The sequence below is a fragment of the Tamandua tetradactyla genome, chromosome 24 (assembly GCF_023851605.1).
Source record: "Tamandua tetradactyla isolate mTamTet1 chromosome 24, mTamTet1.pri, whole genome shotgun sequence".
Classification (NCBI taxonomy): domain Eukaryota; kingdom Metazoa; phylum Chordata; class Mammalia; order Pilosa; family Myrmecophagidae; genus Tamandua; species Tamandua tetradactyla.
In genome coordinates this window covers 54,144,778-54,171,985 of record NC_135350.1, presented here as the reverse complement: position 1 = coordinate 54,171,985, position 27,208 = coordinate 54,144,778, and the positions used below count along the sequence as shown (strand labels likewise).

The 27,208-nt window shown below is 39.3% G+C and overlaps 1 long non-coding RNA gene across 1 annotated transcript in view; it reads right to left on the bottom strand.

The window, feature by feature from the left end:
- Positions 1-27,208, bottom strand: part of LOC143667976 (uncharacterized) — a 170,619-nt gene that overhangs the window by 63,758 nt on the left and 79,653 nt on the right. Inside the window, exon 2 of the long non-coding RNA XR_013168212.1 lies at positions 8,992-9,123. This is a non-coding gene — a long non-coding RNA (uncharacterized LOC143667976). The remainder of the gene's footprint in view (positions 1-8,991; positions 9,124-27,208) is intronic.

Sequence of the window (27,208 nt, the reverse complement as noted above, 5' to 3'; positions counted from 1 at the left end):
CCATTGAGTAGGTTGCCTTTTCACTTTCTTAACAAAGTCCTTTGAAGCACATAAGTTTTTAATTTTGAGGAAGTTCAATTTATCTATTTTTTCTTTCATTGTTTGTGCTTATAGCAAGGGTTTTTATATCTCTGAAAACAGTTTATCTTTCCTTCCCTTTTCCAGTAGTTTATCCTACATCTTATGGAAAAAGAGAGAAACTTCAAAACTTTTCTCAAGCCTGAGAGATCTCACAGTGTGTCTGGATTCTATAAGCTAATTCTTTTGGACATGTATTTATTGTTTGCCCAACATTACTCCCTTTAGTGATCTTGGGACCTGTCTTCTACCATTCTATTATAATCTTGCTCAATCTATTTGGTTCAAGTAGAATTCACTGAACCCTGGCATAGATACTTGACATACGCCTTACACGAAAATCTCCTGAGCAGACAGGATAGGTATAACTCTGCTTCCCATTGTACATGTAAGGAAACAGAACTGGTTGTGTTTCTTTACTTGATTAAAATCATACTTAATTAAGGCAAATGAGCTGCTACACAAACTTCAGTCTTTTTCACTTCAAGTCTAGCATTCTATGTTCCCACAAGAGTTGAACCACTTGACTCATCATTTTATCCTCGCCATTTACTTAGAAAGGCAGAAAAGCTACCTAAGATTCTGAGAATGACTAATACAATCAAGCAATGTAAGAGATGAGGTCAGATATCAGCAAAAGCCATTATAAAGATACATTATGCCTGCCAAATTAAGAGGAGAAAAACCAACATCAACAGTAACCTAATCAATATTATTGATTTAAGAAGCAAAGATGTCATGAAAAATTTCAACAATGTAAAGTCAAAAACAAGGATTTGAGAAGAAAAATATGCCAGTAATCATCCAACAATATCTATGTGAAAGAAATATAATCAGGGGACAAATGAATTTTAGTCGATATAGAAAGATGTTCTCTGATAAGGGAAAATGTTGGTTTATCAAAATCCACTGCAGCCTAAATAAAATACCTCCCAAGATTATCCTCTTCACTGTGTTCAGAGTCCATGAAATCAAATATCTGATCACTCTCATTTAGTGTGATTCAACAAATATGTTTTGAATGTCTTCTGTGTACTAGGCATGGTACTAGGTTTGAAGATACAAGGACGAATAAGAAATAGTCCTTGCTTTCAAGGAGGGGAATGAAGGAGAGAAACAGGTTGAGAAAGATTCCCAAAATTCTGACACAGGCAATCAAGCAGATGCTGTTCACTGGGAGAATATAAGGGGTGGAGTAGGATGGGAGGGGAAAGGAGTTCAGTTTTGGACATCAGATCAAGCTAACAATGGTTTGGGTTGCAAAAAACAACCCCAACGAATAGAGTTAAAGTAATAGATATTTAATTACCACAACATGAAATTTAGAAGAACGTAGTACATACTTGGGCAGTAGTTCAACAATATCATCAAGACTGAGAATTAATCCATCCTTTATTCTGTCATCATCAGCTTACTGGCTTTTCATCCTTATGTTTATTGCCTCATATTCATGATATGGCTGCCACACCTCCAGGCATCACACTGCATTCAAGAAATATGTAGATAAGGTAGCATCAACCTCATCTGTTCCTTTTATCAGAAAGTCATATCTTTCCCAGAAGCCATAAGCAAGGATGAGTCATATGGCTATCTCTAGCTATAACCAAGGCTAGAAAAGCATCTGTGCTTCTAGCCACTATAATCATAGGCAAAATAATTAAAGAGCATGAGAAAGTATTGGCCAGACACAACATTTCTGGTTGGAGATTCTTAGTAAGCAGTTAGATATAGGGGTCTGGTTCTCAGAGGAGGAGCCAGGGTGGGAGACAAAGGAAGAAATACACATGTACACACACACACATTCACATAATATGCACATATACAATCGCTTGGTAGTTTTGTTAGCATGAAGCAATCTCCAAAAGCACAATCACTGACAAAATGAAGTTCCTGAACCCACAGAGCAGTCCCTGCTTTGGAAGCATCACAAATATAAGGTCCTTGAAGCCCTTCTACATCAACCAACTACCTTCCGTACATAGTTCCTGCACTTTTCCTCATTCAAAAAAGCAGCAAACTCTAGAGTTCCTAACAAGCCCTTGAGGACATAGTAGAAAATAAACAAATATGTTTTAATTTACTGATTAATGGGACCAGAGAACCAGGGAAAATTTAATCCAGAAGATTGTAGTTTTTTGGGCAGTAACTAACAGCATCTGACTGCATGAGGATTTCTAAAAATGGACTTAAGAACAATTGTTGCAAATTCCAGGGTATGTCAGTTATTGAATCAAATATCATTTGTCATCCTCTTTATTTCCTCCAATGAATCTTCTAAACCCCAATATATCAAAGATCAGCAATTATGTGAAATACATTAATCCAAACAGGAAGATAAGTACCAAAATGTACAAGCCTATTCTCCACTCTCCATCCAGCTAGTACACAGGTGGTAAGAAGCATAAAAATACAATCTTGACATCCAGCTAGATATAAATTATTCCTGGTCCTAGAAAATCAAACAAATGCCATTATTGCATCTAAACTTTAAAAAATGATTTCCAAAATAGCACTTTCTTGAGAGATGTTGGGTGGCCTAGGAGGCAATGAGCGGAATGGCATTCTCTCCAAACTATCTCTGCTGTACCTTTCATATCACTTTGTTAGATCTATCATGCACCTGTTGAATGCAAATTGCTTTAGAACATCTGTTCCTTCCCCAAAGTAAACAGGCTCAATATTGAAATAGCCATCTAGTCTGGGACTTGTTAATATCATAGCATCTTTATTTCGCCAGACTGAGGACAATACACAACTTCATTTATGTACACTAAGCATAACAGAGTTGGTTTTATCCCCTAGACTATTAGGTTAACACTTAACCATTTCCCTCGGGCCCTATAAATTCGAGGAAGAGACTTGAATTTTTATTATTAATGATTCATTAATACTCAATTATCTGAGGAAATTGCTATATTAACGGATTAGTAAAATATACATTGGAATGTGAAAACAAGGTGAGAAAACAAACTCTTCATTTCAGGAAGTTGTTCTTCTCTTTATCAAAATATTGATTTACAAAATAGGATTTTTGCTTGAGGTAGTAGGGCAAAAGGTAATAAAATAAAACACATTCTCCATAGATCGGAATGCCTAGTCACAATTCCATCCTCTAGAGAAGTTCTGAGCAAAACTGTAAAAGAAAAGCCATGATTCTAGCCCTATTTGGCACTTGCTCACCCAAAAGGCATTCAAATACACTCACACACACACACTCACACACATGCACAAATACAACATATCCTCTTTGAGCAAGTTCTTGTATCTGAAAAATCAACCGTATCTTTGTTTGCCACTCCCTCCAAAGTCTTAGTGTCCTTAGAATCTAATCTAACCAGAAAACAGAAAGAAAATGAATTGAACTATTTTACATCCCAGGAGAAGGAACAATAGGACATTTCCAAAGAGCAGTTGCATTTTCAAAGCATGACTTATTCCAGACAGATGGAAATAAAATAAATACCCTCAGGTAAAATATGATCTATCAGAGGGTCTTTCTGACCTTCTCAATCACAGCTTTCCCTACTTATAAAACAAGCTCTACCAAGTGCTTTCACTGTTCTCCAACTAAGGCATTTGAACAAAGCAAAGACATTTTACAATTCATCCAGAAAATATTATAAGCTGAACTGCTGTGCAAGGTCAGTTGATGCCTGCATGAAATTTGACAGCTCTTTTTAGAGTATAAACTTCAAAAACCTCTGCTATTAAAGGGTCATAAAAATAAACAGAACCTTCAAACACCCCTAACAGAATATCAAAAAGGAAGTACTTGTGGGTTTGCTTTTGGAAATAGGATTTTTAAAGAAATTGATGTGGGGAACTTTTAATTATCCAATCTCATTGAGAAGAGTACCAGAGTAGTTATTTCAAAACTGTGATGCTAGACATACAATTGATTCAGGAACTGAAGATCTGTGTGGTTTTCTAAGCAGAGAACACAAGTGCAAATGTCCTGTGTAGGGAATGAGTTTGGCTTGCATAGATCAAAAAGAGAAATACAAGTAGGGCAGGAGAGTAATAAATAGGTAATGAAATCAGAGATGTAGAGAAGGTCACACAAATAAGCTGATTGCCTAACATCTAGGGTTCTCAAAATGCACATACCAAATATAAACTTTATCAATCAGAGCCTTCTTAAACTTTATCAGAGTCTGGTTTTAAGAAACTAGAAACTAGAAACCACTCTGGAGCAAAAATAGAGGGAATTGAATTTAAAAAATTGGTTGAATACATGCTAGAGAAGCTCAGAAAGCAAAGATGAGGACAAAGCAAGAACTCTACCACCCAGGAGCAGGAGGGCAAAAGTGGCATTAAAGGAGCCAAGAAGCGTAAGCCAGTGGGAGAGCTGTGGCCAGGGCAGGGGCCGCCAAGTGGAAGTTCAGCATCATGCGAGGAAGCTACGTCATGGGAGATGAGCCTCACCCAGGACACGGCAAGAAAGGAAGAAATATCCGATTCTCCCTTCTTCCCATCCTACAGTCTTCTGCCTATGCCTCCCACTGGCCAAACCTCTCCGGAAATATAACTCCCCGTGATAAAAAGCAAAGCAGGGGCAGGGTAGGAAATGGATCTGAGAGAAAACAGAAAATAGCAGACATATATATCAACTCTAAAAGGAATAGGAAAATTTCCCTGCCCCCAACTGGTCTAACCATGCAGATCTTTTCTTGTCACTCTGATTCCTTCTGTCTGGTCACAGCTAGAGTACACAAGCAGAGGGCTGGGTCCCAGTTTGTAATTGGTGTGATGGATTTTATGTGGCATCTGGAGAGTCTCCTCACAAAACCAAACAGCTGCTATTTCTTATTGGCGGAGGTGATGATGATTACAGATGTGGAAGAAGGTCACATAAATGCAAGTCTATCCAACACTTAAGCATATGTTAGAAATTTTTTAAAAACCATTGAATGTACCAATTAATTTTTATAGTTCCATAATGCCAAAGGCATGTAACTATTTCTCCCTCAGTAACAGAATAAGCATCTACTCAGTTGCTCAAGCCAGAAACTTAAAGGTCATATTTGTCTCTCTTTTTTTCTCCCCTCAACCAATCCTCCTCATGACTCTGCCTCCAAAATATATCCAAGATCCATTTACTCTTCTCCGTCTACACTCCTGGTTCTAGTCACTTCCATCCCTTCCCTGGAGCAAGGCAAGAAGTTTCTCAGGCCTCCCAACCTGCTCCCATTCCTAGGGGCTAGCAGCCTCCTCTCTTCAAGTCCTCATAAGGTGGCTCTTTCATTATTTACATTTCAGTTCCAGTGATGCCTCCTGAAAGAAGTCTTTCAGATCATCCATCAGAATCAAGCCCCACGGGTGGGCCATGATGGCCTAGCAGGGAGAGTTCTCGCCTGCCATGCCGCAAGACCTGGGTTCGATTTCTGGTGCCTGCCTGTACAAAAGAAAAATCAAGCCCCACACCTGTCATGTCATCTGGTTTTTGTTGTTGCTTCATAGTATATTAAGTACTTGAAATGATCTTCCATTTGTTTTATTTCTTACCTTCTCCATTAGAAAGTAAGCCAAAAAAGGGCTGTGACTGGTCTGAATTGGTCACCATTGTAACTCCAGTACTATAAAAATGCCTGACACAAAACAGGCCCTTGATAAATACTTATTAAATAAATGAAAGAACAGATTATCCTATTCTCCTTATTAGATTGCTTGCTTAATTAGCAATTTAGATGACAGAGAGACACATAGCGTACATTAAATGTATATAACAGGATTATGCACAAGCTTTAAAAGGGCTTTTAAAAAGTAAGTTACCCCAAAACAAGTTTTAAGGCAACTAACCATTAGAATAAAATTCAGATGCCTAAACATGGAATATGAGTCTTAATGAGAACGAGTTTGCCCCTTGCCTACCTTTCCAGCCACACTGCCACCCACCTCCACAATTTCCCTGGACCCAGTCACACTAAACTTTCTGAAAATAATGTGCATTTCCACCCCTCTGTACTTTGCAAATTCTCTTCCTTCTGCCTGGGATACTGTTCCCTTTTTGTCCACTTGATATCCTTTAAGATTTTTAAGGGTCACCTCTAATAGAAGTCTTCCTCTCTCCATCCTAGGCAAAAATAAGCACTTCTTTATGCTGTTTAGGCATCTAGACCTATATTTTAAGATTTACGTACCTCATCTCTATTATTAATGCACATATCTGTCTTTCTTACTGGAGTGTATGCTCATCAAGAGCAGAAATCATATTTACTCACCTCTGCATTCCTGGTACTCAGCATATAGGTGCTTAACCAACGTCTGGTGGACAAATAATAAATCAGCCTTAAACTCGGAGCTCTGGACTCCTGGGTTCTAAATTCCAGAGAGTTGGGAATAACAAAAAAGGAAATTTCTTTTCTTCTGTGCTCTCCTCCAATAGGTTTTCTCATCACTGCATGCACCTGTATACATTTTTATTACTATGAGGAGGTCACTGATGCAATCTCTTTTTTTTAAATAACACTCTCAAATTGTAGACACGGCACTGTGATATACATTTGCTCTCTGTCACTTTGTGTGAGTGGATTGAAATTACTTCTATGGCAAAATGACAGTAAGGAGCTTTCTCTCTGCCTTATGCAGTCAGGGAGAGAATAAGGCACAAGAAACCTTGAGAGACTGATGCCCTTCCTGAGACCCCCATCTACATCTCCTTCTTAGTAAGTCAGTAGTCATGATAATGTCATGAGATTCCCTGCATCAGCCATATGTTTTGCTCCACAGGCATTCTTAGTCCCACATAAGGAATTGAGTCCCTAAATCTGGCTGGGCCACTGACAACAATAAAAGCCTTCTTCCTCGAGGCCAATCAGTCCTCAACATAGCTCTCTGGCTTAGGGACACCATAGCTGCTATGAATTTGTCTAGGGCCCACATTCGCTGCACCCATCAGCTTCTGCTTCCTGCTTGGCTCTTGACTATGATTCTAGCTTGCTCATCACTGTTTACTACATTCACACTGAGCCCTTACCCAGAATACTTCTGCATTAGGTCTCCAGGGTCTTGCAGGACACTCTCAGGCCTAGATTCAGTCCTGTTTCCTCAGACCTACTGCTACCCGGGGCCTTCCCCAGCATCCTTCTCACCCTTACCTCCCCACTGCAGCCCCCCATCCATCCCTTGCCTCTGCCAGTCTCTTAACCTCTGCAGAGACCATGATGATAGGTGGGTGAAGGAGAAACTCACATGACCCCATGGATGAAAAATAAGTGTTTCTGTTGAAATGTTTCCACTAGCTAAGATTCTATTTCATCAATCCTGTCAGGGGTACTGTGCTGGTTTGAAAGGATTTATGCACTCTAGAAAAGCCGTGTTTTACTCTTAATCAATCTTGTGGGAGCAACCATTTCTTCTAATCCCTATTTAGCACTATAGGCTGGAAACTTGATTAGGTTATCTCCACGGAGACGTGACTCAATCAACTGTAGGTATTAAACTTGATTAGATGGAGATATGTCTCCACCCATTCTATTTGGTCTTGATTAAGTTTACTGGAATCCTATAAAAAAGGAGACATTTTGGAGAGAGCTCCTTTTGAGAATGAGGACAGAATGAGGAGAGAGTCACAGAACCACAAGCCTGAGAGCCCACATCACCAGAGACATTTGAAGATGAAGAAGGAATACGGACCTGGAGGAGTTTCATGAAACAAGAAGCCAGAAGAGAAATGCCCTTCCAGGTGAGAGAGAAACCTTGAACTTCATCGCCCTTCTTGAGTGAAGGTAACCTCTTGTTGGTGCCTTAATTTGGACATTCTTATAGACTTGCTTTAATTAGGATATTTTCTCAGCCTTAGAACTGTAAACTAGCAACTTACTGAATTTCCCTTTTTAAATGCCATTCCATTTCTGCTATACTGCATTCTGACAGCTAGCAAACTAGAACAGGAACAAACACATGCAAATGAATATGTGCTTGATTCTAGATTCATCTAGACTCCTGGATATGACTCTTGATAAATGGTAATGGAATATATCTCTAGAAATATCCTTGATCTCATAAGTCCATAGGTGAAGAATTCTCCACTATATCAATGGATGATTATTTTAAAGCTTAAGACTTTTAGAGAGCAAGACTGGTATTATTCATTTTTCTTTCCAAAAGTGGCGCAGCTCCAGGTACATGGTGGGCACCAAATGTTTGAAAGAAAGGAAAGAAAGAAGGAAGGAAGGAAGGAAGGAAAGGAAGAACAGAAAGTGATTCTTACGAAGTCAGATTTTGGGCACCTAATAAAGTGTACAGATGAAATAATCACTGTACTGGGAGTCCATAAGGAACAAAAAAGCTTTAAACATCGTTTTGCCACCAACTTACCATATGACCTTGAGACATCCTGTTCTAAGTATCTCTGTAGCCACAAGGTCTGAGAAATGGAATACAGATTTCATCACGGTCAGCTGGACCTTCCTATCTCTTCTGGGTTTCCAGGAGCTTGGCCAATTTTAGTTTATTCTTGGGTCTCTCTGGACAGATCTGGGCCAATCAGAAGATCCCTGAGATTTAGAGCTTCTACCCAAGCTTTCCTACAGCATCTGGATCTCAGAAATGTGACCTCAATTGGTGAACAACTGTCCAAGAATTTCTTAGCCAGCTCTATATTCAGTGGAACCTAACTCCTTGTTTAGGTAGCTCTGTCCTCTACAGTATCTCAGAGGGTTCTAGAAAAATGGCCCTAGGTGGCTCCAGACCTGAAAAACAGGAATTACCAGACTCCAGGCTGTGGACTCTGAAACCTAGTTCTTTAAATTGCCAAAAGTCAGGACTGGAATAGAGCTACAATTTTCTTTTCTATTTAAAATTCTGTTTTTAGTATTTTCTAGCCTTGTATTTAAAATGACTTATAGGTCTTTAGCATTCTCGCCACAGCTTTATGTAAGCCACAGGCAGCAGGAAGGATAAAGAACTCACCAGGAGAGGCTTGAGCTCATCACAGTTGCATGAGGTTGTATTTCACTGATTAATACTTTTATCCAACCATGTTAGGCCTCTGTATAGGATCCTGCTTTTAGGACATCTTTTAAAGGAATCAATTCATAAGTCCTAGGTAGAAAACAAATGAGAATCTTGAGCTTTTCTTCCTCTCCACCAACAATTTGTTCTTCTCTGGTAGTTCTAGGAGGTGATCCTCCTAAGGACTCAACAAGGTGGGCAGTGCCAACTTTTATACTTCCCAGAAACAGGCATTTCCCCTCAGCCTTGAGAGAAGTCCTGGGGTGTCTATGATTTTGGCCTATAAGATAGGTGGTTCCTCCAAAACCACAGGCCATACCCAGCCCTCAGAACTACACAAAAGGAAAATTGCCAAAAATTTAAATCCCCAATAATACAAGGCATTTGTGATATACAAAAGTATAATGCAAATGTTCATTTGATTTATTGAGAATTTTAAAAATCATCACATTAATTAAATTTTATGGGGGAAATTAACTTGAATCTTTGTCAAAGGTTAGTCCTGAAACCCATCCTTGATTAAATCACCACCCTTAATCAGACAGAGGGAGGAAGAGGGTAGGATCTAAGCACCTGTTGAGAATTGAATCATGTCTCCCACAAAAGGCACGTTCAGTTTGAAAACTCTGGTCCTGCAGCTGTGAATACATTTGTAATTAGGACCTTTGAAAATGTTACTAGTTAAGGTGTGCCCAAACTGAATGAGGGTGGGCATTAATCAAATATGAATGAAGTCCTTATAAGCAAACGAAATTGGATACAGAGAGATAGGCCATGGGAGCAGCCAATGAGCCTGGAAAAGAAAGGAGAAGCCTCCGCAATATGCTTTGCTATGTGGCAGAAAAGCCAAGGATCCAGCAGCCAGCCCCAGAATGCCGACAGTCTACAGGGAGAAAGCACTACCTTACTGACACCTTGATTCTGGATTTCTCCTAGCTTCAAAACTGTGAGCCAATACATTCCCAGTGTTTAAGCCAACCCAGTGTGCGGTACTTATTTTAGCAGCTGGGAAACTAAAACAGCATCCAATGCCCCTTGCTCACAATGTGCTCAAGATTCCCAGACAGAGGACTCAATCCTCTGCCTTCCACAGCAAGGCCCATCTCCGCACTGTCTAGGGCCCTTGCAGCTCCCTCCCTTCCCACTGAGACCAAGGGAACTTGTAAAGATTTTCTCCTTGTATTCAAAAATCCACATTCTGCCTTCTGTCCCCATTCTTACACTCCCAGCCCAGTCTTACCTGATCCAAGTTGTAGATCCTTTACTCCAGATTGTGTCTCTACATCATTGCCAACCCTTTTTTGACAGACCGTATGGATGCTATCTCCACTCCCCTTTGCTCTAAGAGTACTGCTGTGGGTCAGTCCCACTCACATCCATCCCAGACCAGGCAAGAAGGTACCCAATGGCTGTTCCCAAACACTAAATGGTTCTTGCCACCCCATCTATCCTTCGGGACCTGGAAGCTATTGGCTAAGAGCAATGAGTTCATGATTCAAAATAAACCTGCTCTTTACCCCAGTGAGTTCAAGCTGGAACCATCAGGGATCCCACAGAGGTGCCTCAGAATCACCTGGAGTCTTGAAAGGTGGCAAACAAGATGACGGCCATGCACTCAGCCTCCTTCACCCTGAGCAGCTCCTGTATGCTCTGTCTTGCATGTTTGACTTTGCCATAAGATTCAGTTTGAAGAAAGGGCTCCATTTTTTTAGTAATCTGATGCACTGTTTAAACTTCTTCATATAAAGAATTATTTGAATTATGACACTTTTCTTCAGTTTTCTAGCTTTATAGATACTTTAAAATTTTTAACAGCTCAAACGCTATGAAAGTAGATATATTTTGGCAGAATCTTCTTCTACCTACCTCATGTGCAGAGTCAGTTGTTCAGAATGACTGTTGAGTGGCTCAATCACCCTATTTTCTCCACATTATCAGGAAAAAAAGCCCATTTTTTCCTCAGCAATGTATCTTTAGAGTATCCATACTTAAAACAACAGAATTATAACCACAGAGAGATAAATGAAAATGAAAGGCTTATTTTTCCCGAGAAACAGAAGGCCTTTCAATATTTGTGGATAAAATGGCATGGAAATGATCTCCAAAAAGATGCATTTAAATCTGGCATTGTGCTTTGTAGCAGAGAGCCCTAACTTTCTCCCATCTGGGAACTGTATGCATAGGTATCTACACCTTTCACAGCAAATTCACAAAGACCCCATGTGCTGTCCTCAGCTTCCAACATAATCCTCATAAAAAGATACCACCTCCTCCTCCTCACTAGTCAATACATCTTCACAAAAGAGATAAAAATGAATGTTCTTTTAGTCCCCCTACAAACACAAAAATACATGTTTCACTGAAGGATAGTCAGTGGGAAAGAACACGTCCTATTTTCTCAGAGTTTGGCAGCTGATAGGAAGAAAATGAAATTCTTCAAACCTATAGTCTTGCCTTGCCCTGGTTCCATGTTTCCCAGATCACACACCTTGACAAGAGCCATTTTGAGATGGTGGATTACGTCAAATCTACACAATTACAAGTTGATTCTGATTCCTCAACTCAGGGTTCATGATCCAGGATCCAGTTACCCATTGCAAGAAAACAAGATGATAGTCTCACCATATACAAGTCCACAAAAACAAACTCAAACCAGCATGTTTGACTTTATTCACTGTAGTCTGCAACTCAGCCTTCCCCAGCCTGGGAAGGGTGGCTCTTTCCTCTCTAGCCAGTTTCCTAAAAGACTTCCTCCAGGTCATCTTCCGAATCTACCACTTCTACTAACAGCTGCTTCTCCAAGCTCATAAGCTGTGCTAAACCTCTCTTAGTGTCCAGACACTTATAGTTATGAAGGGATGAATTATACATAAGGGCCTTCTAGCCCATGTCCTCTGTTATTGTGTTCCTTAACTGTTATCACAAATACCACAAAATGGGCTGGGTTAAACAACAGGTATTTATTGGCCCATGGTTTCAGAGGCCAGAAGTCCAACATCAAGACACCAATGAGACTTGCTTTCTCCCCAAAGACTACATTCTGATGCTAGCTGCTGGCAATTCTTGGGGTTCCTTTGCTTATTCAGGTGGTCCCTTCGTCTGCTCTTCCAGTCCGGGTTTTCTGATGACTTCTATCTTCTGACTGGTTATAAACCCTCCTGTAATTTGGATTAAGGCCCACCTTCATTCAGTTGGGCCACACCTTAACTAAAAAAAAAAAGCATGAAGAAGTTTTACATACAATAGATTTATACCAAAGGAATGCAAATTAAGATTAAGAAAATGTCTAAATTGTAGTACATAATTGAGTCTACCACAGCCTCCAACTCTTGAAATTCTTCAAAATATAGTATTACAGTGGTTCTTCTTTTTTCCAATAACAAAAACAAAATAATTTTTTTCTACAAGTCATTTCTAATGTTTAGGTGGTATTGGACCGCAGGATTATGGTTTTATACTTTAGGTATACTTTAGGTGTTATACAATCATCTTCAAGAATCAAGGCTACTGGATTATAGTTCAAGAGTTTCAGGTATTTCCTTCTAGTTATTCCAAAACACTAAAAACTAAGAAAGGGTAGCTATATAATACATAAGAATAAACTCCAGAATTACCTCTCGACAATATTTGAAATCTCTCTGCCAGTGGAACTTTATTTTGTTTCATTTGTCTTCCCCTTTTGGGTCAAGAAGCCTTTCTCAATCCCATGCTCCCAGGACCAGGCTCACCCACAGGAGTCATGTCCCACATTACTAGGGAGATTTACACCCTTGAGAGCCATGTCCCACATAGGGGGCAGGGCTGTAAGTTTACCATGGAGTTGGCTTAGAGAGAGAAGCCTCATCTGAGCAGCAAAAGAAGTGACACTTAGGCATAATTACAAGTAGACTTAGCTTCTCCTTTGCAGGAACAAGTTTCATAAGGGCAAGCCCCAAAATCAAGGGCTTGGCCTATTAACTCGGTAGTCCCCAATGCATGTGAGAATATCAGCTCTTCTCCAGGTGGGGAAGTTTAATATTTTCACCTTTTTCCCTGGTCCCTCAAGGATACTTTGCAAATACTTTTTTATCTTCTGCCCAGATAACTTAAGGCTGTAGCAGGGCATCATACTAATCTATATAAGCCAACAAGATCTCACTCTCTATCCAAGGCTCCACATAATTATGGTGTTACATGGAACCTTGTTAAATTTATAACAAGTTATAAGTTGGATATTAAATACAAGTTAAATTGGATAGTGTGCTTCAGAAAATACAAATTTTGCATGAAATAGACATACCTGCCTTTGTTCTCACACAGAAGATGAAGTTTTAAAATAAGGGCAATATCATATTTTACCCTTTAGTCTGATTTACCTTAGTCCTAACCAGATTGGCTTCATTTATATCTCTAATTGAAGTCTGATATCTTTTCCAGCTTTTATAACCATTGCTGTATGGGTTAATGCTGACATTCTTAGCAGCAGAACTCTAGCTCTGAGTCTCAAGTGTCACACAGATACCCAAAGTCCCAAGGAATGATCAGGTTATACACAAGGAGCTCTGCATCTCAGAATTTAGATACCAAAGTTTAACTCAGGAAAAGATGTGACTGCTGTAAGAGCTTACAATCTAGGAACCTTTGCAATAAGCCTTCCCCAGATAATCAATACTCTTAAATTCAAGTCTCAGAGTTTGCATATTGTACTAGTCCATATTAGTGAGGGCATTATAACATTTGTCTTTTCGTCTCTGGCTTATTTCACTCAACATACTGTCCTCAAGGTTCATTTACTTATTTGCATACCTTACAACTTCCTTCCTTCTTACAGCCACTCAATACCTTACAATTTCCTTCCTTCTTACAGCCACCCAATACCTTACAACTTCCTTCCTTCTTACAGCCACTCAATAGTCCATTTATGTATACACCACAGTTTGTTCCTCCATTCATCAGTCAATGTACCCTTAAGGCCACCTCCATCCATTGCAAATCATGAATACTACCATCATAAAGATCAGTGTTCAAATGTCCATTTGTGTCCCTGCTTTCAGATCTTCCAAGTATATACTTAATAACAGGGTTGCAGGATCATGTGGCAAGCCTATATCTAGGCCCCTGTTGACCCATCACACTGCCCTCAGAGGGGCAACAGTGAATAGGTACGTCTCTCTGTCCACATTTTTCCAGTATTTGTATCTTTCTGCTTATTTTTAAACCGTTATATTTGAACTCAATGCAATTCATCCTAAATGAACAATCAATGGTTCCCAGTATGATATATTTATGCATTCACCACCACAATTGACATAGGACATTTCCATTTCTTCCACAAAGGAAAAAGAAAAGGAAAACAAAATGAAGAAAAAGTTAAAAAGAGAAACACCACCACCAAGAATCCCATATCCCTCTGTGCTAGCTTAAACTGTTGTGTACCCCAGAAAAGCCATGTTTTTTAATTCTCACTCAATATCGATGGGTGGGATCTTTTTGATTAAGTTGTTTCCATGGAGAAGTTACCCACTCAATTGTGAGTGGGACCTATTGATTAGGTGGTTTCCATGGAGGTGTGTCTCCACCCTTCAAAGTGGGTCACTTACTGGAGTCTTTTAAGAGAGAACCAATTCGTAAAAGCTTCAGAGCCAACACAGACAGAGACGTTTGGAAATGCAGAAAGAAAATGCCCCAGAGACACTGTTTGAAAACAAAATCCAAAGGACCAGCAGATGCCTGTCATGCGCCTTTCCAGATCAGCTTTATTGAGTCAAGGTATCTTTCTTTGGATGACTTAGAAAATTTTGGAAAATTTTATGGCCTTAGCATTGTAAACTTATAACTTAATAAATTGCCTTTTAAAAAGCCAACCCATTTCTGGTATATTGCATTTCTGGCAGCATTAACAAACTAAAATAGATTTTGGTACTAGAGAAGTGGGGCACTGCAGTTTGCAAATACCAAATATACTGGAACTTGCTTTTAAAATGGATAAGGGGAAGATTCTGGAAGAGCTGTGAGGCTCTTACTAGAGAAGGCTGTGCCAGTTTAAAAGGATTATGTAATCTAGAAAAGCCACGTTTTAAGCCTGATCTATCTTGTGGAAGCAGCCGTTTCTTTTAATCCCTTTTCAGCAATTGGAAACTTGATTAGATTATCTCCATGAAGATGTGACTCGCCCAATTGTGGGTATTAACCTTTGATCAGAGGGAGATGTGATTCCACCTATTCCAGATGGGTCTTGATTAGTTTACTGGAATCCTTTAAAAGATAAACATTTTGGAGAAAGCTTCAGAGCCAGAGTCCTGAGAGCCATGAGAAACACAAGAGCCCACACAGCCAGAGACCTTTGGAGATGAAGAAGGAAAATGCCCCTGGGGGAGCTTCATGAAACAAGAAGCCTGGAGAGAAAGCTAGCATATGTCACAAGGTTTGCCATGTGCCTTTCCAGTTGACAGAGAAACCCTGAACATCATTGGCTTTCTTGATCTGTAGTATCTTTCTCTGGATGCCCTAGATTGGAGATTTCCATAGATCTTATTTTCAAGATTTGGACATTTTCATAGCTTTAGAACTGTAAACTTATGACTTATTAAATTCCTGCTTTTTAAAAGCTGTTCCATTTCTGTTGTATAGCATTTTGGCAGCCAGCAAACTAGAGCATCATTCAATATTGTTGGGTGGAAGTTTTTTATTACGTTATTTCCATGGACAGGTGACCCACCCAATTGCGGGTGGGACCTGTTAATTAGATAGTTTCCATGGAGATGTGTCTACACCCATTTAAGGTGGCTCACTTACCTGAGTCCTTTAAGAGAAAACATTTTAGAAAAAGCTTCACAGCCAACACAGACATAGATCTTTGTAGATGCAAAAAGAAAATACCCCAGGGAAGCTGTTTAAAAACAATATCCGAAGGACCAGCAGATGCCAGTCATGTGCCTTCTCAGTCACTCTTTCTTGAGTCAACTTCTCTTCTTCTGAATGTCTTTGTTTGGACATTTTTATGACCTTAGAACTTGTTCTTGTTTGCTAGCTGCTGGAATGCAACACACAGAGACAGATTGGCTTTCAATAAAAGGGGATTTATTTAGTTGATGTATAGTTCTTCAGAGGAAAGGTAGCCAACTTTCAACTGAGGCTCTTTCCTATGTGGGAAGGCATAGGGCATTCTCTGCTGGCCTTCTCTCCAGGCCTCTGGGCTCCAACAGCTTTCCCCAGGGTGATTTCTTTCTGCATCTCCAAAGACCTGAGCTGAGCTGCGAGTGCTGAGATGAGGTATGCTGAGCTGCTTGGGCTGTGCTACATAGAGCTCTCTCATTTAAGCACCAGCCAATTAAATCAAACATCATCCATTACAGCAGGTATGCCTCCTAGCCGACTGCAGATGTAATGAGCAACAGGTGAGGTTCATGTACCATTGGCTCATGGCCACAGCAACAGAACTAGGTACTTTCACCTGGTCAAGTTGACAACTGAATCGAACTACCACATGTCCACCCCTTGTCAACTTGGCAACTACACACATCACCTTAAACAATATTAAGGTGCAAAAAATTCTCTTCTGTCTGTGGACCTATGAATCTCAAAACAAGTTATCTGGTGTCAATATGCAAAGGAGGATATTCACAGAATACAGGTTTTCATTTCCATAGGGAGAAATTGGAAGGAACACAGACGTAAAACCTGCAGAGCAAACACCACTGGATTTGAAAGTCTGAATGTCATTTATCCTTCAGCTTTAGAAAGTGACAGTCTCACCCTTTCCAAGGGCCTAAGCAATGGCCCACCTCTTTTTGAATTAACCTCAGGGGACACTGAGGAGACCACCTTTTTCTCAGCTCCACCCTCTCCAAGCATCAGAGCCACACCTGGGCTCTCTGCCATTTCTGAGGCACAAGCTCAATCCCTCCATGTGGTGGCATCCAGGCTCTCCCCAGTCCCTCAAGGAGCATGCTGTACCTTCTCCAAGGCCTGAGGCTGCCTGACTCTTCTACTGCAATGAGGTGGGAGACTCATTATCGCCCTTCAGGGTAAACTCACCCTCTCCATGTAAATGGGTGGGTCCACCTCTCCTGGCTGAAGTTTCTTGGCTTCAGAGCTGAGCTTCCATGGTTCTCACTGCAAACTCCAATTTGTCCCTTTTGTGTCTCCCTTTGTCCAGATTGGAAGTGGTTTCTTTTACACCAACAGTCTCTTCAAGCCCTCCAGGACTTCTCCATCCTTCTCTTCACAGTTCACCCAAAATCTTCCCCTTAACCATTCAAAAAGCTGTTCCAACATGTTTGGTTTTTGCAAGAAGCAGCAGCACCCCACTCTCTGGTACCAAATCTATTCTAGTTTGCTAGCTGCTGGAATACAATACACAGAGACAGATTGGCTTTCAGTAAAAAGGGATTTATTTAGTTGATGTATAGTTCTTCAGAGAAAAGGCAGCTACCTTTCAACTGAGGCTCTTTCTTACATGGGAAGGCACAGGGCATTCTCTGCTGGCCTTCTCTCCAGGCCTTTGGGTTCCAACAACTTTCCCCGGGGTGATTTCTTTCTGCCTTTCCAAAGGCCTGGGCTGAATTGCGAGTGCTGAGATGAAGTATGCTGAGTTGCTTGGGCTGTGCTATGTAGAGCTCTCTCATTTAAGCAACAGCCAATTAAATCAGACATCATTCATTACAGCAGGTATGCCTCCTAGCTGACTGCAGATTTAATGAGCAACAGGTGAGGTTCATGTACCATTGGCTCATGGCCACAGCAACAGAACTAGGTACCTTCACCTGGTCACATTGGCAACTGAATCTAACTACCACAGAACTGTAAACTTGTATCTTAAGAAATTGCCTTAGAGTTCTCAGCTGTCATGCCAGAGCCCCAGGCTCAATACCAGTGCCTGCCCATGCAAAAAGAAAAAAAGAAAATGCCTTTATAAAAGCCAACCCATTTCCTGTATATTGCATTTCCAGAAGCATTAACTAAAACACCCTCCCTTATATTCCCCTCTTATTGACATTTAGCTTTGGCACATTGCCTTGTTACATTTAATAAAAGCATATTACATTGTTATTATTAACCATAGGCCCTTGTTTGCATTGATTATATTTTTTCTATATATTATCCCATTTTCAACACCTTGCAATGTTGGCATTCATTTGTTCTCCCTTGTGTAAAAACGTTTTTATATTTGTACATTTAATCACCGTCATTGTCCATTCTAGGCTTTGCTAAGTTATACCAATCCAGACTTATCTTCTATCTTTCCTTCTGGTGTCATACATTCCCTCAGCCCTCCTCCTTCAACCCTATTCACACTCAGCCTTGTTCACCGTACTTAAAATATTGTGCTGCCATCAGATAGTATTGTGATATCCATTTCTGGATCTTTACAATCAATCCTGTTGAACATTCTGTACTCCTTCAGCATCAAATTTCCAGTCTCTATCCTCTTTCTATCTCCTGATAACCTGTGTTCTCAATTTTAACTCTCAAAGTTTGCTCCTTAATGTTAGTTCACATCAATGAGACCATACAGTGTTTGTCCTTTTGTATCAGGTTAATTTCACTCAAGATAATGTTCTCAAGGTTCATCCATGTTGTTGCAGGCATCATGACTTTATTCTGATATATCATGTCTTAATTTTCCTCTTTTTTTACCCTTATTATATTCTTCATTTCTACACTCTTCTCCAGAGTTCTCTCTCCTGCTTTTCCTATCTGCCTGTAGTGCTCCCTTTAGTATTTCTTTTAGAGCAGGTCCTTGGTTCACAAACTTTCTCAGTATCTGTCTGAAAATATGTAAAACTCTCCCTTGTTTTTGAAGGACAATTTTGCAGATATAGAATTCTTGGTTGACATTTTTTCTCTTCTAGAGTCTGAAATACATCATACTAGTGTTTTCTTACTGCCATGGTTTCTGTTGAGAAGTGTCCACCAAGATTTTTCTACTTTCCCTTGTATGTGGTGGATCACTTTTCTCTTGCTGCTTTCAGAATTCTCTCTGTCTTTGACATATGGCAATATGATTAGTAAGATTCTTGCAGTAGGTCTATTTGGATCTGTTCTGTTTGGGGTACACTGCACTTCTTGGACATAATTTTATGTCTTTCATAAGAGTTGGTAAATTTTCAGTGATTATTTCCTCCATTATTCTTTCTTTCTCTTTTCCCTTCTCTTCACCTCCTGGGACACCCATAACATATATATTCATGTGCTTCATGTTTGCCATTCAATTCCCTGAGACCCAGCTCACAATTTTCCATTCTTTTCCCTACCTGTTCTTTTGTTTGTAGGATTTCAGATGTCCTTGTCCTCTAGTTCACAAATACTTTTTTCTGCCTCTTCAAATCTGTTGTTGTAAGTCTCCATTATGTTTCTCATCTCTTCTATTGTGCTTTTCATTCCCATAAGCCTTTGAGTTCTTCCTTATGATCACTCAATGTCTTCTTTATACCCTTCATCTCTTTTGCCATATCTTCCCAAGTCAACTTATTAATTTGATTTTTAAATTAATTTAGCGTGCTTATTTGAACATCTTTAATTAGTTGTTTCAACTCCAGTATCTCATTTAAGGCATTAGCTTATCTCTTTGACTGGGCCATATCTCCCTTTTTTCTAGTATGATTCATAAGTTTTGCTGGTATCTAGGCATCTAATTTCCTTGATTAATTTATTCTGGAGGTTGTTTTCCCTCTTTTACCTATGGTTTTCTTGTTGGTTGACTTTTTTCTCTATCTGTTCTTTGGCATTCAATTCTTGAGTCAAGCTATCTTTCTTTGGATGCCTTAGTTTGGATATTTTTATGGCCTTAGAACTATAAATTATAACTTAATAAATTTCCTTTATAAAATCCAACCAATTTCTGGTATATTACATTTCCATTCAGCTTATCCTAGACCTCTATCATGATTTCTGTTTAACTGATCAGATTATTTCAGCTCTTGTTTTCTGGTTCTTGCATTGCCTATATGAAACCTTTTTTGAGGAGGTTCTTCCCAGATATGATCAACCCCAATCAGATTTTCCCAGACAAGGTGGGTCCATGTCTCAAGAACAGGGTGTAATCAGTATCAAGTTACCCTGAAGATGAGACCAGCAGGTTGTTCTGGCTTTCCTGTGGAACCTCTAGATTCTGTGCTTTTCCTATCCTGTCCATTAAGTGACACTTATCAACCCTTATCTCCCCACCAGTATAAAGTGCTGTGGAGGCTTTATTTTTCAGCCTACTGGGTCAGGACTGAGACAGAGACTGGGGTGGAAAGCAAGCTTAAGTTATTTCTGATTCCTAGCCCCTGCAGTCTGAATTCTCTGAAGGAGGGCTGCCACTTAAGCTAGGCCCACCTCACCTTTTCTTGGGGGAGATATACCAGGAATTATCTTTAGGGATTACCTCATTCACTTCATTTCTCACTTTGTCTCTAAGACCTATCTTAACTACACTCCTCTCTAGGTCAGTGCTAAGAATTGAAATTGCCTGCAGCTTTCTCTAATGAGCTACTTAGAATACTGCTTTAAAAGAAAAGAGAGAGAGAGAAAGAAAGAAAATAAAATCCCTTTTCAGAGCCAGTCCCGAGCCCCAAGGATCACCAGTCAAGAGCCAGAGTTGGTACATGGCTCTATCTGCCCCATTCTTGGGACACAGCCTTTTTCCAGTGTTCTGAGCTCAGCCAACTCCAAAAGGATTTGTTGTGTGTGTGGTTTTTTTTTCTTTAATAACCTTGTCTCCTCTCTGCCAGGAGAGACCTCAGGGTTACTTTCCCACTTTCTCTGGGTTTATCTGTGCTGGGCCCTTATATTCAGCCATCCAAATTTGTTAATTAAAGCCAGAGTTGGAGAAGCAAGGGAAGATGGTGGCATAGTGAGGTGTGGAATCTAGTTTCATCCTGCAGAACAGCTAGTAAATTGCTCTGTACAACTAGTATGGAACAAGTGCTGGGGGAACATCAGTGACCAGACGCAGCATGCATCAGTCCGGACCAGGTGGGATGGCTGAGACCTCACACAGAACTTTAAATCCCCCAGCAGTGAAGGCCAGCACCCCTCTCTCGGACACAGCAGGCTGGTTCCCTGAGGGGAAAAGAAACAGACTTTACTAGCAACAGGGGCTTTCTTCAACCAAGCTCCAATTGTGGAATTAAATAACAAATTCTGACTACTGAAACCAGACCCCCAGCACAGATAAACCTGGAAAAAGCATAAAGGAACTAGGATTTAGCCTGAGCAGAAAGGAAGCAGAGCTGACCAAAAAAAAAAGACACACAGAAGCTTTTTGAGTTGGGCAGTACAAAATACAGAAAAAGGACTGAACCCCCCCAAAAAAGGGGGAGTATAGAGCCTGGAGATATAAAGTGATGTACCAACTCAAGCTCCAGATTGACAAACATGAGGAGCAGGGTCCAGCTCTGAAAAGGCTTTTTTGCTTTTTTTACTCCTTAAACAGCTCATTAGATAGAACTGGAAGCACTCTCAGGCTCCAGCACTGCCCCAGGCAAGGGTGAAATTAAGCTTGTTGGAGAGTCAAGTAAAAGTAGGAATTTCCCTAAAGGGTGTATGTTCCCCCAAGAAAAAGGGGATGGGGCTCAAAAAAGGAGGGTGGGACCCAGCTTAACTGGAGTCCCTCCTTCAAGGAATTCAAGCCCCCAGGACTGTAAAACAGAAGCAATGAAAGCCATCCTACTACATCATCTCTGTTTCAACTGTGCCCCTGGCAGGAAGAGTCTGCTGAACTTAAAGGCATCACATGACTTTAAGCTGGTGGGAAGCCAAGGGCAGACAAGTGCCATATGCTTGGTAAGATTGGAAAAGCACAGTCTAGTAGCTTCATAGAAAAGTCTGACAACCTGCTGGGTCTTATCCTCAGGGAAAACAGAAGCTGGCTATTCTCTCCTCTTGACACACGAGCCTGTATAGTCTGGGAAAATCTGGGATCTATAACATCTGAGGACCCTCATCAAAAAAAAGAGGTTCCAGGAAAGTGCAATGGTGGCTCAGTGGCAGAACTCTCACCTGTCATGCTGGAGACCCAGGTTTGATTTTTGGTGCCTGCCCATGCAAAAAAAAAAAAAAATTTTTAAAAGAGGTTCCATATAGGCAGGGCAAAAAATAGAAAAACAAGAAATGAAAAATTCTGATCAGTTAAACAGAACCTATATTAGAGGTCTAGAATAAGTTAAACTGAATTTCAAAGAACAGATAGAGAACAAAGCTATCCAGCAAGAAAACCTTAAGTAAAAGAATGGAAACAATTTCCAGAATAAACTAAGAAAATCAAATGCCTAGATGCCAGCAAAAAATACCAGGAGTCATACCAGGAAAACTGAAGCTATGGCCCAGTCAAAGGAAGAAACCAAAACTTCAAATGAGATACAGGATTTGAAACAACTAATTCAGGATGTTTGAACAGACTTGGAAAATCTCATCAAAAATCAAATTAATGGGCACACTACAGTGGCTCAACAGGCAGAGTTCTTTTCTGCCATGTTGGAGACCCAGGTTCAATTCCTGGTGTCTGCCCATGCAAAAAAAGAAAAAGAAAAAGAAATCAAATTAATAGCTTGAGAGAGGATATAAAGAAGACAAAAAGAACAAAAGAAGAACTCAAAAGTTTGAAAAAACAAATCACTGAACTTATAGAAATGAAAGGCACAATAGAAGAGATGAAAAAAAAAAACAGTGGAAGGGGGTGTAAGGGTAGTTCAGTGGTAGAATTCTTGCCTGTCATGCAGAGACCTGGGTTCAATTCCCAGTCCATGCACTTCCCCCCAAATAAAAGAAACAAGCAAAATAAACAAACATAAATTCAACAAATGGTGCTGCAATAATGAGACACTCATATGGAAAAATAATGAAATGTGACACCATCATACAGCATACAAAAAATGTATAAAAAATAATCTATTGTAAAACAACAGATTTGAAGAGACAGAAGAAAGGATTATTGAACTAGAGGATAAGAAATCTGAAATCCAACACACAACAGGATTGGAAAAATATGAGCATGGTCTCAGGGAATTGAATGACACCATGAAGCACATGAATATGCATGTTATGGGTGTCCCAGAAGGAGGAAAGAAGGGAAAAGTAAGAGAAAGACTAATGGAAGAAATAATCACTGAAAATTTCTCATCTCTTATGAAAGAAATAAAATTACAGATCCTAAAAGGATAGCATGCCCCAAACAGATATTCTCCAAGGCATTTACTAATCAGATTGTCAAATGGCAAAGAGAAAGATAGAATTTTGAAAGCAGCAAGAGAAAAGCAATTCATCATGTACAAGGGAAGCTCAATGAGACTGTGTGTGGATTTCTCAGCAGAAACCATGGAGGTGAGAAGGCAGTGGTATGATACATTTAAGATTGTAAAAGAGAAAAACTTCAAACCAAGAACTCTATAGCCAGAAAAATTGTCTTTCAAAAGTGAGGGGGGAGATTAAAATATTTTCAGACAATTAATCACTGAGAGACAGGCTCTAGCAAGAAACACTAAAGGGGACACTACAGGCAGATAGGAAAAGGCAGGAGAGAGAGGTCTGGAGAAGAATGTAGAAATGAAAACTATCAGTAAAGGTAAAAAGAGAAAAAAATTAGACATGACATATAAAATCCAAAAGACAAAATGTTAGAAGAAAATATTCCCTTTACAGTAATAACATTAAATGTTAATGGGTAGAATTCCCCAATCAAAAGACATAGACTGGTAGAATGGATTATAAAACAGGACCCATCTATATGCTGTCTACAGGAGACTCATTTTAGACACAAAGACAAAAATAGATTGAAAGTGAAAGGTTGGGAAAAGATATTTCACACAAATAATCAGAAAAGAGGAGTAACTATACTAATATCCAGCAAATTAGACTTCAAATGTAAAACAATCAAAAGAGACAAAGTAAGACACTATATATTAATTAAAAGAACAATTCAACAAGAAGACATTACAATCATAAATATTTATGCACTAATCCAAAGTGCTCCAAAATACATGAGAAATAGACACCTCTATCATAATAGTTTGAGGCTACAATTCCCTGCTCTCATCAATGGATAGAACATCTAGCAGAGGATCATTATGGAAACAGAGATTTTGAATAATACGATAAATGAATTAGACTTAACAGACATTTACAGAACATTAAACCCCACAATAGCAGGAAATGCATTCTTCTCAAATGCTCGTGGATCATTCTCAAGGATAGACCATACACTGGGTCACAAAGCAAGTCTCAATAAATTTAACAAGATTGAAGTCAGACAAAACACTTCCTCAAATCATAATAGAATGAAGTTGAAAATCAACAACAGGCAGAAAATTCACAAATATGTGGAGGCTGAATAACACACTTTTAAACAACCAGTGGGTCAAGGAAGAAATCACAAGAGAAATCAGTAAATATCTCAAGGAAAATGAAAACACAACATATCAAGATTTATGGGATGCAGCAAAGGCAGTGCTGAGAAGGAAATTTATTGCCTTAAATGTCTTATTAAAAAAGAAGAAAGAGCAAAAATCAAGGAATTAACTGTTCACTTGGAAGAACTAGAGAAAGAACAACAAACTAACAAAGCAAACAAAAGGAAAGAAATAATGAAACTTACACAGAAATAAATGAAATTAAGAACATGAAAACCATCAAGAAAATCAACAAATCTAGTAGTTACTTCTGTGAGAAAATCAATAAAATTGATGGACCCGTAGCTAGGCTGACCAAAAATAAGAGAGAAAGCGAGGATGCCAAAAAAAAAAAAAATCAGAAATGGAAGAGGAGACATAATCACTGTCCCTGCAGAAATAAAGGAGAGGATACTATGAGCAACTATATCCGAATAAACTAGACAACAAAGATGAAATGGATAAGTTCTTAGAAAGGAACGAACAACCATTGACTCAAGAAGAAAGAGATGACCTCAACAAACCAATCATACATAAAGAAATTCAGCAGTCATTAATAAGTTCCCAAAAAGAAAACTTCAGGACCAGATGGATTCACATGTGAGTTCTACCAAGCATTCAAGAAATAATTTGTATAAATCTGCTCAAACTCTTCAAAGAAATTGACTTTTGATAAGGTTGTCAAGCCAACCCACCTGACACAGAGCAGCTTCTTCAATAAATAGTGCTTGGAGCAGTGGATATCCATATGCAAAACAATAAAAGAGGATCTATATCTCACACCCTATACAAAAACGAACTCAAAATGGGTCGAAGACCTAAACATTAGTGCTAAGATCATAAAACTTTTAGAAGAAAAGGTAGGGAAATATCTCATACATCTTGTAATAAGAGGCAGTTTCCTAGACTTTACACCCAAGAACAAGCATTTAAAAAGAAGACATACAGTGAATGGACACACAGCATACCCCAGTCTGAACCAGCTGAACTGGCTGAGAGCACCCCTAGAACCGTGACCACTATCATCACTGTTATTCAACATTGTGTTGGAAGTTCTAGCCAGAGCAATTAGACAAGAAAAAGAAATACAAGACATCAGAATTGGAAAAGAAGAAGTAAAACTCTCACTGTTTGCAGATAATATATGTCAGAAGACCTGAAAAATCCACAGCAAAACTACTAGAGCTAATAAACAAGTAGAGCAAAGTGGCAGGTTACAAGACCAAAAATCTGTAGCGTTTTTATACACTAGTAATGAACACTCTGAGGTGGAAATCAAGAAAAAAATTCTATTTACAATTGTAACCAAAACAATAAAATATTTAGGAATAAATTTAACTAAAGAGACAAAAGACCTATACAAAGAAAACTACAAGAAATTGTTAAAAGAAATCACAGAAGACCTAAATAGATGAAATAGATGGAAGGACATAACTGTGTTCATGGATTGGAAGACTAAATATCATTAAGATGTCAATTCTAGCTAAATTGATTTACAGATTCAATGCAATACCAATTAAAATCCCAAAAACCTACTTTTCAGAAATAGAAAAACCAATAACCAAATTTATCTGGAAAGGCAAGGTGCCCCGATTAGCTAAAAGTATTCTGAGAAAAAATAAATGAAGTTGGAGGTCTCACGCTACCCTACTTTAAGGCATATTATGAAGCTACAGTGGTCAAAACAGCATGGTATTGGCATAAAGATAGATAAACTGACCAATGGAATAGAATAGAGTGTTCAGGTATAGACTCTCTCATCTATGGACAATTGATCTTTGATAAGGCAGTCAAGCTGACTCACCTGGGACAGAACAGTCTCTTCAATAAATGGTGCCTAGAGAACTGGATATCCATATGCAAAAGAATGAAAGAGGATCCATATCTCACAATCTACACAAAAATTAACTCAAAATGGATCAAAGACCTAAACATTAAATCTAAGACCATAAAACTTAAGAAAATGTAGGGAAATATCTATAAATCTTATAATAGGAGGCAATTTCCTAGACCTTATACCCAAAGCGAGAGCATTGAAGAAAAAAAGAAAGAAATGGGAACTCCTCAAAATTAAACACTTTCGCACATCAAAGAACTTCGTCAAGAAAGTAAAAAGACAGCCTACACAATGTGAGACAATATTTGGAAACAATATATCAGATAAAGGTCTAGTATCCAGAATTTATAAAGAGATTGCTCAACTCAACAACAAAAAGACAGACGACCCAATTACAAAATGGGCAAAAGACTTAACAGACACTTCTCAGAAGAGGAAATACAAACAGCCAAAAGGCCCATGAAAAGATGCTCAGCTTCCCTGGCTGTTAGAGAAATGCAAATCAAAACCGCAATGAGATATCATCTCACACCCACCAGAATGACCATTATCAATAAAATAGAAAATGACAAGTGCTGGAGAGGATGTGGAGAAAGAGGCACACTTATCCACTGTTAGTGAGAATGTCAAATGGTGCAACCACTGTGGAAGGCAGTTTGGCAGTTCCTCAAAAAGCTATGTATAGAATTGCCATACGACCGGCAATACCATTCTTAGGTATCTACTCAGAGGACATGAGGGCAAGGACACACATGGACATTTGCACACCAATGTTTATAGCAGCATTATTTACAATTGCGAAGAGATGGAAACAGCCAAAATGTCCATCAACAGATGAGTGGCTAAACAAACGTGGTATATACATATGATGGAATATTATGCAGCTGTAAGACAGAATAAAGTTATGAAGTATGTAACAACATGGATGGACCTTAAGGACATTATGCTGAGTGAGATTAGCCAGAAGCAAAAGGACAAATAGTGTATG